The sequence below is a fragment of the Phyllopteryx taeniolatus genome, chromosome 7, assembly GCF_024500385.1.
Source record: "Phyllopteryx taeniolatus isolate TA_2022b chromosome 7, UOR_Ptae_1.2, whole genome shotgun sequence".
Lineage (NCBI taxonomy): Eukaryota > Metazoa > Chordata > Actinopteri > Syngnathiformes > Syngnathidae > Phyllopteryx > Phyllopteryx taeniolatus.
In genome coordinates this window covers 21,761,939-21,777,955 of record NC_084508.1, presented here as the reverse complement: position 1 = coordinate 21,777,955, position 16,017 = coordinate 21,761,939, and the positions used below count along the sequence as shown (strand labels likewise).

General features: G+C 41.9%; 1 protein-coding gene and 1 long non-coding RNA gene across 7 annotated transcripts in view; one reads left to right on the top strand and one right to left on the bottom strand.

Moving 5' to 3' along the window:
• LOC133480743 (uncharacterized) overlaps nucleotides 1–6,834 on the bottom strand; it is a 77,316-nt gene extending 70,482 nt beyond the window's left edge. For both annotated transcript variants that reach the window (XR_009789360.1, XR_009789359.1), the window contains exon 1: nucleotides 6,703–6,834. This is a non-coding gene — a long non-coding RNA (uncharacterized LOC133480743). The remainder of the gene's footprint in view (nucleotides 1–6,702) is intronic.
• Nucleotides 1–16,017, top strand: part of negr1 (neuronal growth regulator 1) — a 254,875-nt gene that overhangs the window by 115,942 nt on the left and 122,916 nt on the right. The window lies entirely within an intron of this gene.

The window sequence follows — 16,017 nt, the reverse complement described above, 5'->3', positions numbered from 1 at the left end:
TTTTGAATTGTGGTTCAACAGGATTATTTCAAAAAACAAACTATTGAAACAGGCCTAGTCAAAAATCATGATACCCTTAGAAAAGAGATTTACCACTTACTTTTTTTAAAAATATGCATCTCTAAACCCTTCCAAGCCCATGACGAAAAGCTGTATCTCCTTGCATACTGTCCATTGTAGTTACATACAATAACTCTGGGGTAGTGTTATTGGTCATAGGAGTGACCCCACATGCAATCAGACATGGCTTAATGCTCCTTTGGCACATTCCCGTTCCAGATTCAGGATGCCTTACACTGTCAACCAGGTTACGCTATGGTAAAGGAACACATATTGTAGTTTCCTTAAACTGCCTTCTGGCCCACACCTTGTGTTAAGGCCAAAAGGTGACTCAAGCCAGTGTAGCAGGTTGGGCTGTGCCCCCTTTTTAAGAGTTAAAAGGATAAATGTTTTTTTATTTATTTATTTATTTTTATAAAACTCTTTGATTACTTGCCAATGCCTGTACTATCTGTGCGGAAGTGTTCAGCTTCACTTCACATTGTGGGAAATTGCTTACTGCTTTTGCATCAGCACTGAATTTTAGATTGTCCTTGCTGTGATTTCTCTAATTATGCTAGGAGTGACATTTCTGTCAGGTGGGTATCTCTTGAAAATGTATCCATGGCGTCGCACACAGCCGAAAAGAATGGGCTGGAAGTGACGCCTGCGTTACTTCCGGTTCAGCGTAATTTTTAATTACACCATTATAAATCAAGCTATTTTATCTATTAAGAGGGGCACCACGACCCTTTTTATGTGGATAAAATTTAGGAAAAGCGACGAGAAACCTTGCTATCAGACTCGTAATCTGAAGGTTGCTACACTTTATGAAATTTTGATAAGAGTTCTCGACGGCCAGAGGTTTCATTCCTCGAACCCAAACACACATAACAATGCAGGTCATGAATTTTATGGAAAATGTAATCATCTAACATGGGGAATCTACAGGGAAACAATGCATAAAAAAACACAAAACAATCAAATTACAGGCGAACATTGGCAAAGGAAACTGACTTGTGATGTGAGTTTGGTAGAATGAGTGTATAGTGAATGCATCGAGCTGGGGATTCCTGTTCTCGTTAATTTAAACCCAAATATGCACTAATCTGTACTTTTAGTAGACAGCAATGTTGGATTTAAGTGTCTTGAACATGTTTGAGGCAGGCAGGTCAAGCTTCCGAGTGTTCGGCCAGTTCGGTCCGCACCAAGAACAGGTGGATTTGGTGGAAAGGAAGAAGAAAAAGGAAAAAAGGAGCCCAAAAAGTTCCCAGGCAGGACGGCTGGAGCCCGGGTTTCTCGGCTTGCAAGACGTTCGGAACGGGCGCATTGTGCCCGCTTCCGTCCCCTCGGGCTGAGCTCGGGCCCCCTAAAAGGATAGCTCGGAGAGCTTGCAGGATGCTCTGCATTCAGGGGATGGTCCGATGTGTCCTCGTCACCTCATGGTGAGGTGGGCGTCCTGGCTGGGTCAGTCTTCGGCAAGTTGGTTGGGTGAGACAAGAGCTGCCTCAGAGAGCATAGCTCCGGCATTTTTATGGCCGAAGCGAGCCAAAAGGGGGTGGTTAACCCCCCCGTCCTTCCTTTCCTACCACCTTCGGGACCAAAAGGGGAGCTGGACCGCCTCTGAGTGTTAATTTTCCATTTTGGGATTATTTCGTGGTTTAAAACTAGTGGAATAAAATATTAATTATTGGATTTAAGATAACGAGACCATTTTCCCGCTTTGCATTGTCCCACGTCCATCCTCTTTAATACCTGTAACGAATGTTTCAAATGTTATGTGATTGTTGAGAACACTACTATTTTCAATGTGGCATTTGCGTGGTGTCGAATGAAACATTTCATCTGGTTCAGTTGACAACAGATTTGACATCAGACTTACAAGTTTGCAGAAATACAGTCACTAGTTGCGATTCATGTAAAGTTCTTGAAATATTAACTCCCAGCCAAGTCCGGTAAAGACTGTTTAATGAACCCGCGTCTGCAGTGCCGTTCCGTTGCTTGTGGGTGTCGCTGTTGCTCTGTCCAAACTCCCAGCTTGGCTGGCCAAGTGGCGCAGTACCCAGCAGGGTGGAGACGCCTTTGTTGGTGAGATCCTCCAGGCTGGCTGGTGGTGGAAGTTAATTAATTTAGCGTTCTAGTGCAAACTCGGTATCTTTGGTCTCCGCTTTGATGGTCCGGGTGCTGGTAATTCACTTCGCGTTGGCATGCCAAAGCAAATGTCTGTGTCTTGGTTCTGATGATCATGGCTGGTGATTCACTTAGTGTCTGTATGTGAAGTTGAGTCTCGCCACCCCGTGGTTGTCTATCTTGGTGGGAACAGTGAGTTTCGCCTGAGACTGGGGTGCTGGGTGTCATCTTCCCCCCCCCCTCCCCACACACACCTTTGGCATATTTTGTTAAATTTTTGTTCATATTTTGTTTACTGCTATGTCTATTTTGTTTAGTCGTATACGTCAAGGCCTTGTACAGGAAGTCCTCGATTTACAAACGAGTTCTGTTCCTACGCTGGCGACCGCGTAAGTCGGATTTCACCGTTAAAGTCAGAATTTACGTCGAAATACTTCTGTTACGGGTATTGTCCCACGCGATTGTGACAGCAAGTTCAGTGTGTGTGGGCGTGTGTGTCGGTGTGTGAGTGAGACGGGACTGCGCAGGCGTCGTCCGGCGGGACTGTGAAGGAGGAAGGAGTGCACACAAGTGCGAGTGTGTACAGTGGCAAGTGTAGAGACGGCAACCGGGGAAGAGTAGCGATTAGCGGAGGACCCGTTGACGTTGAATGTGCAGAGGAGCTAATAAAGCCATTAAAGCAGCAAATCGGTGCTTCGTGCCTTTATTGTTGCCGCCACCCAGCTCAGCTGTGCAACGAGAGAAGGGAGTTAACCCCGAGGAGGACAACCTCGGCCCTGGAGATGGCGTCTTCCCTGCGTCTCCCGACCACGGTCAGGTGACCGTAGCAGCAAAGTTTAACACTTCGTATAAAGAAACTAAAATACATTAAAATAAAAAAAATAAGATGCTCCACTCACCATTACTGCTGAGTGTGAAAAAAAGAGAGCGAAAAAGGCAAAGATACTCTCGGCGCACAAACACAGACAAGCACTATGCACTAGCTAAGCAGAAACACTATGGTGCTGGGGACAAAATGGCGGACGAGGCATGGGCATCGTAAAGTCGAAACGTCGTAGGTCGAGTACGTCGTAACTCGAGGACTTCCTGTAGTTGACTCTGGGCAAGAGGCGGGGTACACCCTGAACTGGTCGCTAGCCAATCGCAAGGCACATACAGTATAAACAACCATTCACACTCACATCCACACCTACGGACAATTTAGAGTCTTCAATTAACCTATCATGCATGTTTTTGGGATGTGGGAGGAAACCGGAGTACCTGGAGAACACCCACGCAGGCCCGGAGAGAACATGCAAACGCCACACAGGCGAGGCCGGAATTTAACCCAGGTCCTCAGAACTGTGAGGCAGATGTGCTAACCATTCGTTCACCGTGCCGCCCCCAAGCAGAGTAATGGAACTCAATTCCACATACAATAATTAATCAAGGTGGACAATAATGTTATTAGAGTACTTAGAAATGAAAAAAATAAAATAAAATCAGTGTCCAGATGTAAGAGGGAGAAAAAAAATGTATGATTTGTGACAGTTACACCACATGGTAGTGTAGATAATATGAATAACCTCATTACATTTTCCGTTTTATTTTGCTTGTAGGTTTTGCATGACATTCCACATTATTTATTCAATCATAACTCTGTCCAATTGGGACTCCGGATGTCTTTATTACAGTTTAGCGGAATAAGTTTGGCTGGGAAAATTAAGGGTGGACTTGTTAGCACATCTGCCTCACAGTTTGTTTATATGTGCCCTGCAATTAGCTGGCGACTCTCGCCCAGAGTCAGCTGGGATAGGTGTCAGCACGCCTGCGACCCTTGTGACGATAAGCGGTATGGAAATTGAATGAATGAAAGGGAAAATTAATTTGGCAGCCAAGACATAGAAATGGGGATTAAGACATATCTCTATCGCCCTCACATCATAATTTTCAATCAAAATTCCTTAGTGGGCAGACGCCTCCACCGTACCTACCTGCAATGTACTGAGCTTGATTGACTTGTGCTTGGTAATGGTGCTCTATATAGTTTAGCGTATTTACAGTATATTATTGGCTTCCTCAGTCATGGCTCATCAAGGCCAGCAAGGACATCTCTGCTGGCCTAAACACTATCAGATGATCATTTACAATCTAAGTTCTATTTGTTCCATGAAAGTGAATTTATTTATTCCCAACTGTCTATTCTCTTAATTTTTTTAGAATTTTTATGGCTGCACTCTTTCAGTACATGTATAGGGATGTGAGGTCTTTTGTCCAATCAGCTATCAGCCACTATGTGCTGCCATTAATGATGCACCGAAATGAAAATTGTTTACAGAAACCGAAAACCAAAATTGAGGAAACCAAGGCCAAAAACCGAAAGCCGAAACACTGGGAGAAATGATCAATCAGTGAATATTTATTAGTAAGTGCTTTTCATTTAAAAAAATGCAACACAAAGCGCTTTAAATTAATTAAAATGTAAAAATAAATCACACCTGCCAACTATTTATGATAAAACTATGCCAATTATTAGTAAAATTGAATATCATTGCTATGACTGCAGAGTTGCTAATCTATAGAAATTCATTTCCAGAACATCCAGCCATCCATTGTCTGTACTGCTTTATCCTCACAAGGGTCGCGGGCGTGCAGGAGCCTATCCCAGCTATCTTCGGGCGAGAGGCGGGGTACACTTCGAACTGGTCGCCAGCCAATCACAGGGCACACATAAACAAACAACCATTCGCGCACACATTCACACCTACGGGCAATTTAGAGTCGTCAACCAACCTACCATGCATGTTTTTGGGATGTTGGAGGAAACCGGAGTGCCCGGAGAAGACCCACGCAGGCACGGGGAGAACATACAAACTGGATTTGAACCCCTGTCCTCAGAACTGTGAGGCAGATGGGCTAACCAGTCAGTCACCATGCCGCCACTTCCAGAACAATTTGTCTAAATTTCCATATTTTTTAAAATTATGTTAAGAACATTACCGGAGGACAGTTATTGCAGTATATGTAATAGGATAAAAAAAAGAAAATTGTAAAAGCTACGTTGTTTCCATAATTCATTACGACATGCAAATTTGAAATATTACAGCAAAAAATATGGTTACATTTGTTATTAATGTGTTTATGTTACAAGTAGTTTACTGAATATACAGTATGTGTAATTTAACAATTATGTTTATTTTAGATTTATGGTTGATTTCTGGCCCGATGGCACTATGTCATTCTCAAAACGTGAGTGTAGAGTGTGTGTAAAAAAGTGACCTCCCAGTCAATTCAACTGGACATTCAGCAATGTGCTATAGGGCATTCCTTGTTAATAGTAAATGCTTGCTCACCCTGAGATGTACACACTCACGTGTGCCAGCCATCAGTGTTCAAAATGTAACTTGTTATCCATGTGACATGTTCTTTCAGTAATTTTATTTCGGTGAAAAAATCTTTTGGTCTGGAACCAAAAATGCACTTTTGAGCTATTTTTGGCTGAAACATTTTGGCGGCTGAAATTTTGGTGCATCACTAGCTACCATGTCAACATAATCTGGCCATGGCCTTCAGTATCAGTTGTGCTGGTGTAACTTAATCTACTGATATTAGCAATAGGAATGTTTTCTTTCTTTTTTCTTTTTCTTTTTTTTAACCAATCAGATTTCAAATTTGCCTAACAGGGTCAGATAGCTGGCCTCTGACTGGTTGGTCAGAGCAAGCCAAGTTCAACTAGCAAAAAATCTGTATCAACCTGCATATAGTACTACATTGAATGAGCAGCATCTCCGGTGAGTATGATGTATTTTATTAGATTATTTATTATAGACATTTCTGTTTTTTGTCATGTTATTAGATATAGATTCTGAACTGTTTCAGATGATGGACGTGGCACAGCTGTGTGCTTTTATTTTGCATTTTACATAGTATTGATGGTTTCTATCATTTCTCCGTGATGGTGGTTGTATTAAGTCGCGTATGTCCCCACTGAAGACCCAGGTACTAAATGCACGGCATTCCACTGGGCTTCCTGCCACAGAAAAAAAAGACTGTCTGGAGTATTGAATATATCTACTTCACTAAAACCTTCATTGAAAAGTTGTACAATTTGTACTCTTCGTTTACAAATATGTTGGGATGAAACAATAACAAACGCACGCACTCGTAAGAAAACACACGTACACACACAGTCACACATACACAAAAACCGAAGGGTCTGTCTGCACCCTTGGGTGGAAACACTGTCTACTTTATTAGCCGCCAATCAAAACGCTTAATTCTTTCATTCCCTTTAAGTGAGATACAATAACGGTCTCGCATGCATGAAGAGAGTCATCCGTGCGTGACGTAACATTGTCACTTGGCCAGTGTGGCAAAAGACAACATCATGAATAACAGAATGAGCTGGTAGTAACCGCGGGGGACTTAAATATGTCTGTGGACCTCATCATGGTAGTTATAGCAAAAGTTCGTGCTAGCAGTGGCTTGCTAGGCTACATAACATTTTTGTTGCCTGCTTGCGAGCCATATTATATTAAAAGTACATGAACATACCTCAAGCAAGCCTTAAACGAACGTCCTCTCCTGAGCACCGGTGACCACCAACACACGTTTTTCCCCATTTTGTTCTTACAAACACACGGCGCGATCCATAATTGTTGTCGTCGCCATGGTAACGAGTGTATCCGGTCGCATTTGCGTTGACACAATGAAGCCCAGTGTTTGAAAAAACGGGATGCGGTGGTATCGGAATACAAGATTTTATTGCAGTAGTCTGACATAGTGCAATCGTGAAAGAGCAAATTTGTCTGTAATCTGATCCGGCCATTAGTGTTGTCTGTCTCAGACGTGTTGTCTGTTCCACACCGCCGAGATGTTTTTTTTTTTTTTAAATAACTTTACTGGCCGTCAGATATTTACAGGGCTATGCCAAAAGACACACGACAAGGCTAAAAATAAACTAGCTTTTGGATTCAAATATATTGTGCACGATGGCGACGCGAGTAAATGTCTTTTTCGGAGCCAATCAATGACGTCATTGATCGGATCGCCGAATTATGACATTAAAGCCCAACAGCATAAAATGCTAATTATCGGCCGATACCGATAAGGCCGATAAAATCGGTTTAAAGTCTAGTATTTAGTAGAAGCACCCTTTTGAGCTTACAGCCATGAGTCTTTTTGGGAACAATGCAAGTTTTTCACACCTGGATTTTACCTGCCATTCCTCCTTGCAGATCCTCTCCAGTTCTTTCAGGATGGATGGTGAACGTTGGTGGGCAACCATTTTCAGTTTTTCTGAAGCCACTCCTTCGGTATTTTAGCTGTGTGCTTAGGGTCAATGTATTTTTTTAAGGTGAACCTTTGGCCCAGTCTGAGGTTCTGAACACTCTGGAGAAGGTTATCATCCAGGATATCCCTGTACTTGGCAGCATTCCTCTTTTCTTTATTTGCAACCAGTATCGGTCAAACGCCTTCTTCAAGTCCACAAAATGCATGTACACTGGTTGGGCGAACTCCCATGCACCCTCGAAGACCCTGCCAAGGGTGTAGAGCTGGTCCACTGCTCCACGGCCCGGACGAAAACCACACTGCTTCTCCTGGATCTGAGATTCTACTTCCCGACGGAACCTCCTCTCCAGTACCCCTGAATAGACCTTACCAGGGAGGCTGAGGACTGTGATCCCCCTGTAGCTGGAACACACCCTCCAGTCCCCCTTCTTAAAAAGAGGGACCACCACCCCAGTCTGGCAATACAGAAACACTGTCCCCGATGTCCACGCGATGTTGCAGAGGCGTGTCAACCAGGACAGCCCCACAACATCCAGAGCCTTTAGGAACTCCGGGCGAATCTCATCCACCCCCGGGGCCCTGCCACTGAGGAGCTTTTTAACCACCTCGGTGACCTTAACCCCAGAGATAGGAGAGCCCGCCTCAGAGAACCCAGACTCTGCTTAGTCATGGAAAGGCGTGTCGGTGGAGTTGAGGAGGTCTTCGAAGTATTCTCCCCACCGACTCACAACGTCCCGAGTCGAGGTCAGCAGCGCCCCGTCCCCACTATACACAGTGTTGGTGGTGCACTGCTTCCCCCTCCTGAGACGCCGGATGGTGGACCAGAATTTCCTCGAAGCCATCGGGAACTCTTTCTCCATGGCCTCACTGAACTCATCCCATACCCGGGTTTTTGCTTCAGCGACCACCAAAGCTGCATTCCACTTGGCCAGCCGGTACCCATCAGCTGTCTCAGGAGTCCCACAGGCCAAAAAGGCCAGATAGGACGCCTTCTTCAGCTTGATGGCATCCCTCACTGTTGGTGTCCACCAACGGGTTCGGGGATTGCCCGGCCACAGCTCCAGTCGGCCGCCTCAGCAATGGAGGCGCAGAACATGGTCCACTCGGACTCGATGTCCCCCGCCTTCCCCGGAACGTGAGCAAAGTTCTGTCGGAGGTGGGAGTTGAAACTCCTTCTGACAGGGGATTCTGGAAGACGTTCCCAGCAGACCCTCACAATACGTTTGGGCCTGCCACGTCGGGCCGGCATCTTCCCCCACCATCGGAGCCAACTCACCACCAGGTGGTGATCAGTTGACAGCTACGCCCCTCTCTTCACCCAAGTGTCCAAGACATGTGGCCGCAAGTTCGATGACACGACCACAAAGTCGATCATCGAACTTTCCGGTCAATATGGGGTGCTGTGTGTACATTAATGAGGAAAAAACATGAACTTAAATGATTTTAACAAATGGCTGCAATATAACAAAGAGTGAAAAATTTAAGGGGCTCTGAAAACTTTCCGTACCCACTGTATACTGTATACAAACAAGAACACACACCAAAAACCCTAAACAAAATAGCAAAAGGCTGACCCTACGAAAAACTGGCATTAACTATGAATACTGGTCAAAAGCCAATGGTGCAGTATTTTCCTGTTATTTAAAAGGCACATTATTTTAACCATAAGGTGCACAACGGGTGGGACACAGCACTTGTTCACACACGGATTCACAGCAGCACACAGATTACCAGTAAAACATTCTCATGTGTACACAACTGTGTTGAAGATTGTTTGGTAACAGAATAAAACAATTGTACAATGAACACTTAAAACACATGCAGCTATCCCTGCTTTTATAAGGATAAGTGCAGGTCTTATTTGTGTACGAGGGGCCACAGCAACATTTAGTTGATTTCAAATATGCTGACACAACAATTGGACAGGGTACTTATTTATATGTATTTTCATAAACACAGTATCACACAAGCATGCAGGGAAGTTGTTTAGAATAATAAATCCTCTGCTCTGTGATGCATTCCACGTAAAATAGAAGTCAGGTGTTGAAAGAGAATAAGATAGGTACCAAAGCCTAATTTGGACATCTTAGTGTCATTCCCCTCTTATAGTGTTCAACTAATGAATCTTTGAGGCTAATTAGTATAGACACTGCATATTTATTTGTGCCTGCATGTCAGGTCATTAAAATTAATGATGTGATCTAAAATAATTTAGAAATTTTCATGCTAATTTAAAACTTTCACACTACCTGTGGGTATCACTGATCGGTTCAGATATGACCCTTTTAGAGATTATGCATAATAGTATAATTATATAAGCTAGGAATACAGAAAAATGGATGATTCGGGTTTTAAAGTAAGGGAAACAGAAAAGGGAAGAGAACATGGTCATTTTTAGAAAACACTGTCACATTGCGTTTCACACTTCATTCAAACTGGAATCTTTCACTGAAACATTCCAGGAAGACTAAGGGAACGTTGCTTGTTATTTTACGATAAATATAAGGAAAGAAATTCTCATGGCGCACAGCCTGCATCCCTCAGCTGCCAGAAATAATGTTGCAAAACAGTGAAGAAAAACAACTGCTGTTTAAATGATAGCCTAGCTGGGTTTTACAATGAAAAGACAGTACTTTATTTTATTTCAACTACAACATTTTGTGGCTGTTTTCAAGTCAACTCTCCGAATTGTGTGTAATTATTATTTATTGCATGGTAGTTCAGTATAACTATGCAGCTCCTGTGGCAAATAAAGAGTGATGGCTTATGCTTCAAAGCCTGTCAAAAAGTCCCAATGTGAAGTCGCCTGCATTTGATTGAGTTGCTTGGTAAATGTTATTGGACGCATCGAGCGTACTCAGCATCATGGGTCAGTTCCTTTAATTTTATTGCCCTGGTAAAAAGACATAAGTTCACCCTACAGATTTCGGCACACTCATAGTTCCTCATTACAGTAACACACAATACAGTTATCCATTCTAGCCAGAGTGCAGGTAACCTGTGTTGTTTACCGACTGAGAGTGAGATGTATGGGATCTGCATAGAAAGACACTGTTTTGCAAATGTGTATTTTAGTTTATTGAATTTATTAATGCACACAATGGACAATGAATCAAAATAAAATACACAGAACAGTTATGACCTATTTGAAATTGTTTTCGTTATTGTAGAATACATGGACACGTGCTGAAATTGGATTGTCGGCAACAAAACTGAAGCTGCATTTCCTGTTCTACCATATACAGTAAAGGAAGCACCCTTTTGTCTTGAACTTCTTTTATTAAGTATCAGTGTGGATGCCCTCAGCATTCAAGACCGGTTTTAGTCTTAATCAGTGACCTATTTGATCCCTCTGCATGTGTCATATCTTAAATTTTAGAAATACAAGCTGTAGTTCACAATTAGACCAATGGGCAGGCAATCCTGTTCAAAGTAGATGATTACCCAGTTTTCTTTGTAAAGAAGAGCTTCCCTGTCATGTGCTTAGAGCTTCATAGTGACATACAAACATGCACCCTTCCTCTGCTCTAGTACAGAGCTCATCCACTTGCCCTGCTTTATTATAAAGAACCAAACCAATGTTCTTTTATAATCTCCCTTGTGCCCTCTTTTATATTAGGAGGGCAATTTATTTAGCCTCATCCAGCACCGATTTATGAATGAGCCATTTAAACATTTTATTTCTTTTGCTTTTATTGAGTCGCCACTCGTGTCTTTGCTGAGACTTTGAACGCCCATGTTGCCATGCCAACCGTGCGAGAAAATGGAAAGCTAATTATTGATAGGGCCCCCAGTTTCAAGTTGCAGGACACGTATTTAGCAGATAAAAATTCACCAGAGCTCAATGAAAAAGTAGCTCGTTACATGAATTCAGATATTTTAAGAAAAGATGCATCGCACAGCAATATTTCTTCCGCAATAAAATATATTGTTTTTAAAGTCAGATTTTAATGGCTATATGGGGTTTGAGCAAGTGAATATCAAAGAAGATTTTAACCTGCATCTGTTTTACAGTACACAGAACACTGCACAAAAGAGCCCAGTTATTTGGCATGATTGCAAGGTCACCCCAGAGCAGAAAAGAGCAATTAAACAGAATTCATTAAATCAAGAGGATGATAAAAGTGAGAAACAAAAGAAATAAACGAAAAACCTCAGTGACAAAAGTTTGACAATGACAGTGGGAGAAATAACAGATAAGAAAAATGTATCCATGGAATCTAAACTACACAAGAATAGAAATGCTATAAAATGTAAAGCACAGTAGTACTTGCATTCATCAGGAGATGAACAAACAGTAATACAACCAGCCAGATTGAAGACACACAACATCGGAGGAACAAGCAACAATACTGAACTACGTGATAGATGATGGTTCGACAGCAATGCAATAATCCAGCATCGTCTTTTTGCTTCTGCTGCACCTTTAAACCCAGCTGATCGTCATCGTCAGCAGGTTGGGCACAGGAGGCTTCGCTCATCAAGGAGACTGAGGAAACAGAAACAAAACGGCATGCAGAGGAACAAGAACATAACACCAACCTATCTAGGGGCAGTCCCACACAGGTTTCCCCAGCTCTTCTTTTTAATGCACATCACTCTCCTAGTTCTATCACGGAATGTTCCTGAGCAAGGTTATTATAGTTAACAGAAAACAAGAAAGTAAGGAAAACAACATTTGAAAGAAATAATTTCTCTGAACAAATTAATAATATAATAATAATGAAAATACATTTAAAACTTAATAATTTGTTTAAAAAAATACACAATGATAAATAGATGAAATGCCATTTTCTGTTTGTAAAATTTATTCAAATGAGCTGTAATTATAGCCAAAGTGTTGTTTGATTTTGTCTTTGTCAATTAATTTTATACATGAGCTTTTTGGGTTGATAAGCAACGGCACATTGATATTGTTACAGTCGTTTGGGTAGTGTAGTTCACTTAGGGCCACATTCTCTCATTCGTGCATAAGTAATTTATTACACACTTGGGCTTGAACCCTTTTCACCTACATATATTCTCCTGTCCAGACTTCTGACACACCCACTGCGCATAAACCGGGAATAAACCGAAAGCACCAAGGAGGCGTGAATCAGACCGCTGAGGCTAGCTTCAAGTCATGGAAACATGGATTTGTTCTGATACTTGTGAATGTCATTTAAATCTGTGAAAAAAGATAGAACACACTTTAAATTTGAAAAAGCTTATGAAGCGGACGTGTAGTCTGCCAGTCAGGATATGCGGATCGCTCTGGCACCGCACTTTAAAGGACAGGATGTTTTTGTACTGTATGAAATAAATTAATCAGAATAATAATCAGAATAATAATAAATAGTAATTTAATCAGAATACTGTGCTTTTTACTGAATGCATGTTTGGAGGTCCACCAATAAAAAACAAATGAGTGTACCTATTGTGCTAGACCAACGGTCTCCAACCTGTTTTTGCGCCACGGACTGGTTTCACTTCGACATATTTTGATGGACCGGCACACAACTCCCCATTACGCTATTACGTTGAGTGTAATTGTTGTAATTAGTGAGTGCCTGCACTTGTTCTCTTCAAAAAGCCGCTCAAAGGCCTGTCTTATAATGCTGGCCAGAAACTTGAAGTGGAATCACTCCTCGCAGTTGGAGATGATCATTGCAAACAAACTGTGAAAAAAGTCTGCTTGCTGCAATACTGTATATTCGACCAATAAATATCCCAACTAAAACACTGTAATCGCGGCTCACAGCACTTATTTGACAAACACAAAATATGTTTTTGTTCAGTCTTTCTGTGAGGCCTCATAAGCAATGATCAGAGGGTGATTGGTGTGGCGAGAGCGCTGAGCTTTCATTTCATCATAGATGTATGCCAACGTTAGCATACAGCATAAGACCATGCTAAAAAAAAAAGAGAAAATAAAAATAAAAACTTTGTGACAATGACAGTTTAAATAGATTTTATAGCTTTCTCTTTTACGTATTATTAGTATATGTGGCGTTTATTGAAAATGAATCTTAACTTGAAGTGTGATGTTTCACCTTCTCGGGGCGCTTGACTTACTGCAGCCTCTGAATTGCATAAGAGGAAAAGTGCTTAACCCTCTGGAGTCAATCACATAACTGGTTTCTATGATGTCGCTGGAAGATGCAGCCTCGCTGAGTCTCCATTTCAAATTGTGTCGAAAGTGCGAACGATATACCAGTTTTTAAATTTGTCTCAATAGGCCAAGTAAAGCCAGAATTATGATCAATCAATTACACCATATTTTTCCCCGATTATTGTCACCTTAGGTGGGCGATTGACGGGACATCCCCCTGGCTGCCATGGCCGCTCAAAGCCTTCATCTGTCGAGGCTGAGAAGAGGAGTAAAACTAGGAAGAAAAAAAGTAATCAAAAGAACCAGCTGGGGTCGCTTGGTGTGCTGGCCGTGTGCACGCATAGTGCACCGCCGCCAGCCTGCGACTCTAGGAAGAAAAAAAAAATGGAACTTTGGCACAAATAATTTTTGTGTAAAATCGCCTGAGGAATTTTACTGTAAATAATTGTACATAAATGTGTTGTTTACATTATCATTTTGAAATTTACTAATTATATTTGAATTATATGCTATAAAGTGGCGGCATGGTGGGCGACTGGTTAGCACATCTGCCTCACAGTTCTGAGGACTGGGGTTCAAATCCTGGACCCGCCTGTGTAGAGTTTGCATGTTCTCTCCGTGCCTTCATGGGTTTTCTCTGGGTACTCTGGTTTCCTCCCACATCCAAAATCATGCACAGTAGGTTGATTGACGACTCTAAATTGCCCGTAGGTGTGAATGTGAGTGTGAATGGTTGTTTGTTTATTTGTGCCCTGTGATTGGCTGGCGACCAGTTCAGGGTGTACCCCTCCTGTCGCCCAAAGATAGCTGGGATAGGCTCCAGCACGCCTGTGACCCTAGTGAGGATAAGCGGTATAGAAAATAGATGGATGGATATATGCTATAAATATGGTTCGTTTAACGTGTGTGGTTTTCACAATTAAAAATTGACTTGGAGTTTTATGTTTTCTGTGTGATTTGGGTTCCAAAGTGTTAATATAGTATGTCATCAGGCAGAACCTTTGTATTACTTCTGAAACGATTACTTGTAATTGCGGACGCACAGCGCGCTCCCGTCAGATATAAGTTGGCGTAATGGCAGAGAGTCAAGAAATCTTCAGTAAAAGAAAAGAAAAACTCTTGAGTAGTAGTACCATCAGTTTTACTTTAAACCCAGGTTTTGGTGTGAAAACACACTGACCATGACACAAATGAGCCGGATTCTTTGGCATGGAGCCAGGTCACATACACAACCATGGTGATGTTACGCACATTCACATTACATTCCCGTTCTGGTGATGGGGCCATGTCCCACACAGCTGCTCGACTCCAATCATCGTAGAAATCACCCATCACCAAGGTCTACTGTATAGAGATCACCAATGACGTCATTGATCGTATCGGCGAATTTTGTCATTGAAGCCGATCAGCATAAAATGCTAATTATCAGCCGATACCGATCAGGCCGATCAGATCTGTGTAAAGTCTAGTAAGTCCTATACTAGCCACAGTCCAATCCTAGAGTAGTTCTTACCCATCTCCGGCTCCTATCACACAGGGGTCACCTGTCCCAAAGGTCTTTCCAGCTCTTCACACCAAGAATGGCTTCACTTACCTGAATTCAACTTTATTTATAGAGCACTTAAAAACATAAGAACCGCAGCTGAAACAAAGTGCTGTACATAAATAAAATTGAACGGAAAACAAAACACATAATAATAAACATTTTAGAGGGGTGCAAGGCAGCAGCTCCTTGCAGATGTAGGTGAAGCATCGTAAACAAGAGGGAAGATGAGTTGCAGCTGCTATAACAGGCTGCCGACTCTTAGCGCCCAAAAGTGACCCCCTTCACAGCTAACCATCCCACTTCTGACAACATTTGTAAGTGAACTCTGAGGAGTAGTAACTAGTAGTAACCAGCATTAGAGCCCACGGTTTTTGTCATAGCAATATTACACAACCACTGTCTCCAGCACTTATGTATTCTTGCCTGCTAGAAACAATGATGACAGAATGTAAAATATGACAGAAATATCCTAAACAATAATAATAATTCAACATGGTTTATGATTTTTACCAAATAAATGATATGCAAATATTAGTGAGACTAGACTTTTAGCTCTTTTGCATTGTCTGAGAAAAACAAATTGAGATTGAGTGATTGAGATTGTTTCATCTTTTGCTTATTTCAGTAATTGTTATTGTCAACTGTCCTGGTAATATTTATTGAACTGATGATTGATGAAGTTTTGTTGTTTTTTTGCCTAATTTTTTTATGCTTTATTGTCTTTTTGTTTTGTTCTTTAGACCCAAAAAAATTAGGTTATTGCAACTCAACTCTCCTCTCAACTTTATTTATTGAGCACTTTAACAACAACTGCAGGTGTAATAAAGTGCTGTACATGAGATTGAACATAAAACATAAACTACAAGAAATAAAATAACTGGCTTGTGGGGGCCTAGTGTTCATAGTGATAGCTCTTCTTATCGTTGTGAAGCAAACGTTC